Below are 13036 nucleotides of genomic sequence, written 5' to 3'. Positions count from 1 at the left end.
TGCAGATTAAAATTTATGGTAACACTTTATTTGAAGGGGTCTACATAAGGGTGACATGTAACTGTCATAAGAATGACATGATACATCTCATGCACATTAATGACACGTTATTGATGTTTATGACTGTTGTCATAATGTGTCATTCGGTTTTTGGAATGTCAAGTTGACATTGTTTTGGGCGTCATCATTATGACAACTTGACATTAGCCAATATGACATTATGTGACGGTGTCTTTCCCATGACAACTTGACATTAGCCAAGAAAATGTAACCCGTTTACAATGTTAGTCATGACTTAAACAACAGTTTATTTCATCAATGAATATTGTAAAACCATAATACATGCACATGTAACCGATGCCAGCTAACCTAACTGTGCGTGTGGAACATGCAAACACTATTCACATTTAAAACACTAGTCTTCAAGTGCCATTTCATTGCCATCATTTCTGCAATTTTTTAAAATCATGAACGAGTCTACCCAGCACACCATTACGATGGCGGATTCCTAACCAGTAGTACCATTCGATCATTTTAAGGTGTGTTTCGAGGGACTGAGGGGTTCGATTCCCCCTGAGACGCCATATTTGGTTTTTGTATGTCTGCCATGCACGTTCAATGTGCTGAGTATGTGCACTTGTTTCTGGATTTACAAAGTTTTAACTTGTGGCAGACTGAGAATTGCCTATACCCATACTGGGAAAGTTGATTCTTGTAGGCACGCCATTCATCTGTGAGGATGGATGCATTGGTCCTGACGTGTCTTTGGATTTGTCCACCTTGAGCGGTTCCTGACAAGTTTCAAAATGGGTCTTCTGGAGTGACCATCGACTTCCAGCATCCCAAAGACCCACGTGCGCTTGTGACGCCAAGTGTTACCACATCGGCCACGGTGATACTGAAAAGTAAGGGGTGGGAACAAAGACAATGAAGACAAGGCCCCTTGACAATTAATTAACTGTGATTAACTGTGTTGTGGGACAGAGGTAAACAAATACACCTTTCGTTTGTGGGCGAATTTGCTTTCGTCAATTACAACAAATCGATGACGACCACCAATTCTCATTCCTCTGTCCTTCAGTTGTCTGAGGGCAGACATGTACACCTTGGAACACAGAAATCAGTACATCAGTACGCTGACATGAAATTGGCAAGCTCTTTTTTTCAAACGCACTGAAAAGGGATGCCTCTGTATGGAATACTATGAGCATCACGCATACATTTTATAATGGGTTATTTTTATAGCATTTTACTATCATGGGCATTTTTCATTTTATCATTTAATGTCACCCTACATGTGTCATGCACCAACCTCTCTGAGTATTTTTGCCATTCTTGACAATGTCTTTGAGCTTGCTGCAACTGCAAAACTTGTGCAAACCTTTAGAGAAGAAAGGCGACATGAGCCTGTTATAAACATGGCATAAAACAAGTCATGAACATTAATGACACGTCATTAATATTTATGACTGTTGTCATTAAGTGTCATTCAGGTTTTGTAGCCTAATGTCAAGTTGATTTTGTTTGAGATGCAATCATTAACACGTCAGGTCAGACAATATCTGGCCCAGAGTTTGAATTGGTCTGGAATTCTCGGGAGCGGAGTTCCTTGCACTTTCACAATCATTGAAATTTCAAAAACTTCAAAAATATTAATGAAGTGTCATAGGTGTCATGCCATGTTTCTATAAAACTGGGACCCTGTCTGGGGCAAGTCTCAGCTACCAAAACAACTATTTCAACAAAGACATGGCTTTATAATGGGTTAATAGGAAATTCCTACACATAAATTATGGATGCCTACCTGAGCATGAATTCAAGTGGGACTTTGAAAATATTGAGCCATTGCGTACAGACAAGGGGGAGCTTTTGTGATGCTTGCAGACCCTGAGGAAAATTAAAGCAAAGCATTAGAATTATCACACATAAATCAAAAAATACTTAGCCTAGGTGAGAATATGAGTACTGCTTTGATAGCTATTTTCCATTATAATAACACAGCAATAGTAGCCTATAAAACGTAGATGCAAAAGTGGTAGCTATTAGATTTACCAAGTTAAATCTTAAAATCTTGTTTGAAAGAGTAGCTAGATTATTAGATAGGAGGGGAGCTTACCACCGGAAACCATCAGTTTTGTTTCTTCAGTTTCATGTTAAAATGGCATTTTCTGCAGTTCATGATCCTCTTCAGCATTCCCCATTTCTGCATCCATACAACAAATTTTCTTCTGTTTTTTTATAGTATCTGAGCGCCTAGTATTTTTTATAAGTCCTTGTTGTAACAGTGTCATGTGCCGAATTAGATTTTGAATTTAGGCGGCAAGTACCGTAAGAAGACTAGCACTCCACCTAGTCAAATTTGAAAATGTTCAGAATAAGGCCTATTTAAGTATTTCCCATTTTCGTCCTCATAGTAATTGAGTGCGTAATAATTTATTTATTTATTTTTAAATAAGTCTTGTCATAGCATTGTCAACCTGCATGCATGTTACCGTAAACACCACTACCACCGTCAAATGCAAGCGAATTCTGACGATGACTAGTGACTAACCTAAAGAAGCCCTGGTAGCCTACAAGCAATTGACGGTGTCGGAACAGAAGAGAGAAGTGGAAGCATTCATTCATTAGATAGCCTATTTAGAGGTAAGTTAAGGTTAAACTAAGCATGTTAGTTGTAATTTCTGTGTGATTTTTTTTGAGTTGAGTGAGCTTGCAGTTAACATTAACTTTAGTTAGTGTTAGCTAACTTTTGTTAACCGTAAATTAGCTAGATTCAAGATTCTTGTCATTTTCTTTATCACATCATTCTCGTTATACTAGAGAGAGAGAAAGAAATCGTATGTTTTGGCTCTTAAAATGTGCAAAAATAAATAATACTGATGTTAATCCCACTAAGTGCTAAGTGGGTAAGTGAATGAGTGTAGGTGTGCATGTGTGTGGAGGGTGGCATGTGTCTGAAAGCATGTTGGGGCATTAGCCTAAACTATATCAGAATAGGCTAAAGTAGTAAAGGTTTCAGTAAAGGTCTGTTTTAAATGACTTGGTTTGCCAGTCTTATGACCAACTTGTGCAGGTTGATTTTAACTGATGACAAATGGTGTGTTTTTTGCTTTCCACAATTTTGGCTAACACTAGCCTAGATGGAAACTTGTGGGAAGAAGAGGTGTGGTGCAGGAAGCAAAAGAAAGACAGATGACACATGCCTGGAGGAGGAGGCAAAGGAAAGTTCCCCCAAAAAATCTTGTAAGTTAAATCTTGTTGTAAAAGCAAACACATGCACCTATCCCAGCCTAGCCTAGAGATGGTGATCAGCAAGTGAAGAGTTCAGATGCAAAACCAGTTAAGTCCATCTTCAGAAATATACAAAAATTAAGTTGTTTTTATAATAATTTATAATAATTTCCAAGTAATTTCTGTCAAACTGCAATTATAATGTTATTATCAAGTAAAGATAAATCTAAACAAAACAATCCCATAGGAGTTGGACTGATAATAAAGTAAAGTAAATAAATATATTTCTGTAAATTCATTGCAAATGGACTTAACTGGTTTTGCATCTGAACTCTTCAAGTGTTGTCAGAACAATGGATCTACTGCAGGTTTATCTTTTGAAGAAGATAGTTGTACACTAGTCATACATTAGCCCTACATTCTTTGTATGCTAAATTCAGACTCATGTTGTGCTAGGAATATAATTCGCTGAACAGTTTTTCGAGAACATGTAGATGCTGAATTCATAAATATATATTGACTGAATATACTGAATATCTAGCGCAAAATTGCCAATTTGAAGTGTCTCAGAATGATAAAATTACTGATATTATTTATCAAACATTGTTTAAATGCTGCTGACTGTGTGTGTTGGCAACAGATTCACAACTTTCTGGGCTGCTCAGATTGGCTTATCTCACCAATAGGGCTTTGGATGTTAAATTAAGCCTAACTGTATTACTGCCAGGGGTTAAAATAACTGATATCTGTTACATCTGTTTGAAAATTCCCTGATTGGTTACTTTGATACAGCTTCATATGTAAATGAAACAGTTTACCCCTAATCTAGGCTGGAAATCTTTTTAGGTTCCAATTTTTTTGGTTATGCTTCATGCTTATGTTGTTTGAACTTGGCCTAACTTAAATAACAGGCTCATGGTCACCATTCTGCTGGAGAAGTTGAATTAACACCAACACCCACAAATTTGCCATCAGAACATGACCCCAAAACCATTACTGTGTGTACATCCTATTAAGTAGTCCACAGATAGATCTATTGATTCTACACAATTGTGTCTTCAGACAAGTTAGGGATAACGGCTGCTGAGGTGTCCCGATATAGGGGAATAATGGACGAGGCAGGGGCAAAGAACTCCATGATGCGAAGCGGAGTGGAGTTGCCTCCGCCAAGTCCATTATTTCCGTATATTGGGATATTTCGAAGGCCGTTTTCCCTTTTATCACCCGGTTGCAACCCATGCATGTAGACAGAAGGAAAACACATGGACCATGGAACAGTTTAGCATTAGTATGGAATGGTGATTAAACATTTTACCAGATCTACTTCATCCCGTTAACACACCGTGTCAGCCAATCAGAAAGCAGTATTTAATTTCTCCGGGTGATAATGCAGTAATGAAGCATGCTTGAGTCAACATGAGTTCAAAAGAATTAAGAAATTTTGTTATGTTTATTTGTCCCCAAAATGTGTAGGGTCACCAACTGGCGCGATGCAGATGGCCAAAGTAAGAGAGGAGAACAAATTGGCACTGCAGAAGATTAGTCATCTTGAAGAATGTGTTAAACACCTTGAGGAGGCCAATATTGATCTGAAAAGGGACAAAGACTTCTTGGTGGCACAACTCAAGGGAGCACATGTAGAAAGCAAGGAGCCAAAATCCAGTGAAAAGTCAGGTACAATGTCATCATCTGTAATGCTATCCATGAAGTGCTAGATCATCAAACATCAATAGTTTTTCAATAGCAGATGGTAAGGATGGTCAATATCTACATTGAATTGTTTATAATACAGTAGTGCAATGCCCGTACAAACTACATTTTCCGGGAAAGTGTTACATTTGTGCAGGTATCCTTATTGAATCTGTGATGTTACGTGCTACAGTAGCTTCAGGCCGGTGCAGTTAGAGGAACCACTTGATTTTTGAAGGTAGTCTACAAAGACGGTCCAAGGTAGTGAGAGTTGAAATTGCTTGTTTGGGTTGCAGGTAACTTACATGGTGTGTACAGTTGTGGAGATTTAAGATGCACTGCATACCTGTCTGTTCCTGTGTTGTTGCGAAATTACTGATTGCACGCCAAATGCATAGGCTACAGAGGCCATGTCTGTATTGTTGAGCTCCAAAGATTTCAGTTCACATGCAGACACTTCAGGCTACCGCTTCCTTTTATGTAGATTTTAACAAATGGCTTACCCATGTGGATTTGCGTGTTTTAGCATGTTGCAAGATATGCGAAATTCAAACAATGTGTATATTGTTAAAGTGAGACATGGTCATTTCTTGGACAAAACATGGGCTAGGAGTCTGGCTTCCATTTTACCTGCACACTGATACTGTACTGCTCCAGGAGAATGTGTGAGAGGGGGCATGGCTACAGCAGATAGAGCAGCAGAAGGCAAATTGCGCTTCTATTAATGATATCTTTTATGTTTTTTGTCCAAATAACACCAAACTGGCACTGCACTCACTCGTGTCATTAGCAAAACACCTGCCAAATTTGAGGTCAGTCGGATCAGTGTTTCGAGAGTTATGCGTGAAAGAGATACACACACACATTTCTTGCATTGAAAGATAGATATGAGATGTCCACACTTGGCTGTGACATGGAGGTTAAATAAGAAATGATAGATTTTGCTGTCATTTTAAGTACATACACTCATGTGTCCACCAGTGTGGCACATTCCTATAAAAACAGGCTTAGAGATTGTGCCCATAACTATACTAATGATTTATCCTTTAACTGATCAACCTCTCAAATAATCAATTGCAGAAGGTCACTACACTATCAACCTGGGAAATGGTTTCAAGTATTTGAGTTTTGTTTACTTATACATCTTTATGCTTGTCCACCCCACACCCGTTTTCACAGGTTCCAGCAAGACTACTAGCCACCTCATTTTATCGTCTTCAAGTTCTCCTGACCCATCCTCTTCTTCCGAATGCCCGAGCTCTGATGAAGGGGACCAGAAGAATTCCAAAAAGAAGTCCAAGAAGAAGTCCAAAAAGACCCACAAACACCTACCCCTAGATTCCCATAGCCATTCAAGAAGTAAGTAGAGATATTGATTTTTCCACATAATTAATAGTTTTCTTACCCTAAATTTACCCAAGTAGTTTGGTATCCTAATTGGCTATATCATTGGTAGTCTAGGAAAACAGCTAAGTGTAATCTAATTTTTGTTTTGTTTCGTTTCTTCTTTTAAAGTGACAACTGTGGAGGGTGTCGTAAGGCGTTACAAAGCTTTCAAGGTGTACAAAAAAGTGGGCTCAATGAAACAGGCCTTTGACCGGATTAATGTGGACAGAAACACCATCGCCAGAACGGCAGTCATTGGGGAGCTGGCGATGGTGTTCCCTGATGTGCTGAAAACGGTCCAAGAAGCACAAGTAGCTGAGTCAGAAAAGACTGGAGATTTTGCAAAGAGGTGCCGTGGTGCTGTCACTGAAGAAATGAATGCAATCCTCTCAGCCAAAAAAAGGGCTTCTGCCTATTCTTCATAAATATATCTGAGTAACCATTGTTTTGTTTTGTTTTTTCACTCATAAAGTGCATTGAACTTCAAATGCCCCGATAGTTCGGAGTTAACAAAGGAACAGGGGTTTTGTTTGGATTACAGGTATTAAAATATTGCAGTTTTTTGTTTATTGTTTTAGTGCCTATGATAAGGACAGTTGTCCATTTGGATGATGTGTATGATTTCGGGCTTTGGCTTGGTTTTGATTAAACTGCTGCTCGGTAACTTGAGTTTGAGTGTTGATGTCATTAAACAGGTTTTGCAATGTAGGTAAATGTTTGTTCACTCTAGAGGTCACACAATACTGCAGCAGTGGCACATATGTTGTGGCATATGTAATAAGGTCAGTGAAACAGCCATAACCTTCCATTGCCTGGACTAAGATTTTTGTAAGCACATGATAGTGTATAATGATACTATTCATGACACTGTCAGGAAAGTATTTTGGTGTGTAATAGTTCTTTGTGACAGCTTAATGACAAGTCAAAACTGTACCACTGTAGTTGAGGAAAGTATTATAATGGTGTCATGACAGCCAACTGTTCATTGTCAATTGTTCGGGCCCATCACTTCAGCACAAATCTAGAAGATATGTCAGGCCAAACATCTGGCCCAGTAGCCTACTTCAGCTGGTTCATGTAACAATTATGTCAAGTTGTCATGACAACATCATACCAAACGGGTTGCATTTCTTTCTTGGCTAATGTCAAGTTGTCATGACAACATTGTAAACGGGTTACATTTTCTTGGCTAATGTCAAGTTGTCATGACAAAGACATCATCACATAATGTCATCTTGGCTAATGTCAAGTTGTCATAATGATGACGCCCAAAACAATGTCAACTTGACATTCCAAAAACCGAATGACACATTATGACAACAGTCATAAACATCAACAACGTGTCATTAATATGCATGACATGTGTCATGTCATTCTTATTACAGTTACATGTCACCTTTATGTAGACCCCTTCAAATAAAGTGTTACCAAATTTATTTATAACCAATGGACTCTCCAAGAATACATTTCCATTTCTTTCTAAGTAGATACTTGAAATCTCACTGTATGTTGAGAAAATGTATGTCTTTTGTGATGTGTAATTATATATTTCCTTTTGATTATAAATGGAATAGTATCCCTCCCACACACACACTAAACAAGTAATACAAAAAAGTAAGTCAGTGGTTTATAACCCATACCAAATTGGAGAATTGCTTTTGTTTAATTAGGCACTTCATTCTCTGTTAGTAATTTAATAAGGCAATATACATTCAGGAAAAGATACTAAAAGCCCATCTCATAATCATATCTACATGAACCTAATTATAATTTTGACACATTCATAGCCATTCACTCATCTGTGAAGATGAGATCTGTCAAATCTGATATTGTTACTGTTTTGCTCTGTAGTTTGGAGAGGGCTGACCTTGTTCTGTGGCATGTTGGTCAACCATTTCCTACTGGTGGAGAGGTGTGCTGCTTACCAAGTCTGTCTTTGATAGTCCTCTGTTTTATATCCATGATGTTTATTCATTTTAATAATGCATGGAAATGTTGATATAAGGAAGGAATAATGTAAAACTATTCAACTTGCTTTACTAATGTAAAACTTGTTGTTTTGTGAGAATCGTGTTATATAGAAGCATACCTTATTTTAAACACATTCTGTCACATATTAGACAGCATATTGCAGTGTAAAAAAGGAAAATAAAACAGCACAAAAGATTTGGTATTACCTGCAAGATCAAAGGAATTTTCTCTGGTGATATGGAAAGAGATGCTATGAAGATGAGTTCAGGCTGTGTTCTGGAGCAGCCCAAATTTGTCGGACAGTGCAGATTGTGTGGTCTGAGTACCTATTAAAACTGACAGTGAAGAGTCCTTGGAGCTGGCGAGTTGCGTGATTACACCTCTCTCCCCCACTACCCCTTATTCACTGTGGTTAGGCTGTAGCTTTCAATTTCCTACAGAAATAAATTAAAAGTCAGAAATAATTTGCCTGATGGTGGATGCAGGTGGGTTTTTTTGTAACTTTCTGAATAAATTTTTCCTTGCCTGGAAACCAACTTAGGCCTCCTTTGAAAGGAGGTGGTTATTTTCAAGTAGTGACATTTTTGTGGAAGCAGAAACAGGAAACTTATTAAAGTGGAGACAGTGAGAGATTGAGGTCTTGTTCCAACCATGGGAGGATCAAGGCCTCCAATCTTATCTTCAGCAATGTGGAGATGAACAGAGAGTGTCAGCTCAGAGTTAAACCACAGCAGTCTTTGTGTCAGAAACTGAGAGAGGAATGATAATCAGAAGCAATACGTTAATCTAAAATTAAGTATTTGCTATCATACAAAAGGGAGACATAGCATCTTTCAAACATGAGGAAAAATGTTCCATATTTCAAAGATCCCTTATAACCCTAATATTTAAACAAACACAAGACAGTTCCTTGGTATTTGTTTTTGTCAAATTCCCATGTATTTTATCTTGACAGATTGAATGTTATATATTCTATTTGTTGGTTGTGAAAATAAGTGAACAGACTTGAAAGGTTTCATCCCTGTCTCAATGGGAGAATATTTCTCTATATCTTTGTTACGAGCTTGCGGTGCCTGTTTCTTCCCAAAACAATGGCTGCTTCAGTTCTGTGTCTCTGTTCAGTTTCGATTAGATGACAAGCATTCTGAAATAAAGTGGAATATAACAAGTGTATGCAACATCTGGTTAGACAGATTTTGCTTATGCTGCAAAAAGTAATGTAATGATTCTATAGAGATTTGTTTATGTAAATACTTCACAATTTTTTTTTTTCTTTTAAGATATGTAGGAATACTGGACCATTTCAGATTACTATTGACCATTTTGACCAAGTTTATTATTAAATTATGATTTAAAATTTATTTTATTTTAAACCACTCCAGTTATGTAAGATCGCACATGTGAACACATTATTCTTACTATGGTGGTATACCCTGGGTTGGATTACAATTTGCACAGGAAAAGCCAGATCCTGTTAAGACGTGATTTTCTACCAGAGCAGAAACACGCATGACTGCATAGCCTCTGTGAATGGTAAATCAAATTCCTTTGCTGATGAAAAGAGGCAGAGTGAATGACTATGCATGACACAGTTCAGACACTTTGGTTTAAACTTCAGATGCAAATCACAGTTGAGTTCCCCCTTCAAAGGAGACCAAAGACTCTATACTGCAGACATAGTGACATCACTGAAGAAATGCTTTTAACTCTGCAGGGGTAGATGTTCATTCATTTGATGAAACATTCGGATTGATAATCTTTGTTCATTTTTAACAGTCTCATAAATTTGTAGTGACATTTTACAGCATGAAAGATAGAAATGTGTTTCCCCTTTCCATGACAAAGGGGCTAATACAGATAGTGGGTATGACTGGGAGTCAAGGTTATGAGAGGGCAACAGCTAGGTGTCCTGAGGAAACTACACTCAGTGGTATAGTCGATGTTTGTACAGTCAGACGATCAACTGAAAACGAAAAAGAGCTGTTCCCTTCACTGCTTAGTAAGCTAACACCAGAATTTTGAAGTGGACACAAGTCCTCACTGGTAGCCAGTGAGGTATAAGCTGGTATAAGCTGCAGTGGTTTGATTGCATATGCTTGTTCAAGGAGTTGGATTGAGAAGCTGGCAAAGGCCAAGGGGACAAATTCTTCTGATATTGTACAGGAAGAATTTCCAGGAACCAGACCCTAATGACTGTTGCTATATGGTCTGTGTATGTCAGCTCTATAGCAAGTTCTACTTCAATGGTCTTGACAGTTTGGGAGGGTGACACAGTGGTGTTTTTCAGAGTGGTGGTCAGACCTTTGAATGAATAAGATGTGGTGAGAATACACAGAAACTTGAGCGTGACTCAGTCAAGTCTCAGGTGATGATTAGACATCCATAATGAGATGTGAGCTAGGCAAACTGATAAGGAAAGTGTGATGAAACCTGGATTTCAGTGGAGACAAAGAGTGGAACAGTTGGGTGCCATACACGCAACAGTAATATGTGAAGCCATGGGAGGAAATGACAGAGTCAGTCTGTCACAAAAGCTAATCTTATGTACAAGGAGAAAACAAAGCTAAGGACCAAAATCTGAGGGACTCATGCACAGAGGGCATGAGGGGACGATATGGCTACTCTCCTGATGGTGCACCCTGAGAGGTAAAATGAAATCCAGTTGAGAATGCTTGAGAATCCAAGATGTTAATTTTCACCAAGCAAGACAGGAGAACATGGTGATTTACTGTGTCAAAGGCCACAGCAAGGTCTAGGAGAATGAAGACAGATTGGAAGGTTTCCTTTGCTGAATGAAAGCCATTTGTGACATACAGAAGAGCCATTTCTTTGGATTTGCTAATCTTGCAGTCAGACTTGTTGGGGTAATAACTCTCTCTCTGAGAGAGTGTGAAAGTTACTGCACTATATTCAGGGGTTTTTGAGACAAAGGGGAGAAGGGAGATAAGGTGGTGGCTTTAGGCAACAGTGTTAGTGTTTCCAGCAGAGGTGTAACATGAGCCCCCTTGAAGACAGAATTGACAGTCAGTGGTCAAGACAGTGGTTGATAAGTGAGATAATAAATGGGAGAGTGTGAGGTGCAATCTTCTGGAGAGGAAAGGGAAGTGGATCCAAGGAATCTCTAATTAAATGACGAGACATCAGGAGTTTGTGAGCAGGGTGAATGTGGATAGGCAGGAACATGGAGGGATGGTGGTAGAGTGTCTGGCTTATGGGTTGATTGAAGGACTTGTTTGCAGATGGCGGCAACTTTTTGGTCAACATAACACACAGTCATTAGCAGTGAAGATGAAAGGGTGAGGAGAGCAGGGAAGAACATGTGGAGAATAGTTTGATGGGATTACTGGATGACGCCTGAATTTTTTTATAGAAGATGCCTTAGCAGATGACAGCATAAGTGAGACTGTTAGAGTGAGTCTGGTAAGCAGAGAGATCAGCTCGGTTGTGAGATTTTTTATATATTTTATTTTTTATATATTTCTGTTTTGTAGCATATAGTTTGGCTCTATTAACACAGAGTATGTCAGACAGCTATGGACTGAGGGAAGATAGACACTCAGGTCTTGAAACAAGTGGACAAGACAGAGGATGCAGCAGAGTCAAGGGATATATCTGAGAACGATCCTATACATGGGATGAATAGATAAACACAGAGGAACAGACAGATAGGGATAGACTGTTAGTGTTATGGTGATAGGTGACAGAGAGGGAGGGTTCAGGTTGCAGGATTTTGCAGAAATTGGAAGAGGTAAAGACAGGAACCAGTGATTAGAAAGATGAGGCAGGGTGACTGTGAGACTGGAGGTGATACAGCTCCTGAGAAAAATAAGGTCAAGCTAGTTTCTTGCTTTGTGAGTGGCAGGTGATGTTGAAATGGTCAAATTACTGGTTGAAGGTCAGATGATTGAAGCAGGGAGAGACCAGAAGTCTGGGAGTTCTCGGATTGGATGTTGAAGTATCGCAGAAGAATAAGTGGGATCCTGTTGTCAGCAAAGGAACTGAGCTGGGTATCACATTGACCAGAAGGACAGAGCATATGAGTGAAGTTGTATGCAGAGGAAAGAGTAGCTGGAGTGGAGCTGTTGTGAGAGGTAATCCATGTTACTATGAGAGCCAGGGATTGGAGGGAGAGGAAGGAGGCATAGTCCAGGATGAAATCCTGTTTTCTAATGGTCGACTGACAGTTCAGTATCCACCTGCGATAGTCAGGTATGCAGGTGGGGAATGTGTCCGTCAAAAAGATTAGCAGCTAAGAGGGGTAGTAGATCAATCTACTAATTACCTAATTGACACGAAGGTGTTTTACAAGCCAGTGGTGACCCAGAACAATTGGTGTGTGAGGCGAGTCTATGACATAAAAACGATCTCCTTACGGTGGTTTCCGGACAGAAGACTCACCGGAGAAGTGATGAAGGTGATCCTGGCAAGTCTCTGGCCATTAAAGGCTTTTCCCTCCATTGGAGAGAAGGGTGGAGGTGAGCCCCCATTGTACAGCCAGGGAAGCATCCACAAAGCTTTCGTCAGGGTCGGAGTCTGTCAGGACTGTGATTGCGTGCTGTTGGTCCTCCCACAGGAGAGGGGCAAATAGAAGAGTGTGGAGGGTTGGAGAGAATCGGACAGGGGTTACGCTCATGAGAACTCTCCATTTCACTGGTGAATGCTGGCTTTTTGCTGGACAAGCTGTGATGAAGTGGCCTGGCTCACAACAGTATAGGCAAGAGATGGTACTTATCCTCCTCTACCTTTCTGCAATTGACAG

General features: G+C 39.3%; 1 pseudogene; it reads left to right on the top strand.

Moving 5' to 3' along the window:
- The window catches only part of LOC118782315, a 244529-nt pseudogene extending 237788 nt beyond the window's left edge, over window positions 1-6741 (top strand).
- The last annotated feature ends 6295 nt before the right edge of the window (window positions 6742-13036 follow it).

The sequence above is a fragment of the Megalops cyprinoides genome, chromosome 8 (assembly GCF_013368585.1).
Source record: "Megalops cyprinoides isolate fMegCyp1 chromosome 8, fMegCyp1.pri, whole genome shotgun sequence".
In the NCBI taxonomy this organism is placed as follows: Eukaryota; Metazoa; Chordata; class Actinopteri; order Elopiformes; family Megalopidae; genus Megalops; species Megalops cyprinoides.
Note: the sequence above shows the minus strand (reverse complement) of the source record. Positions and strands in the feature narration are given on the sequence as shown.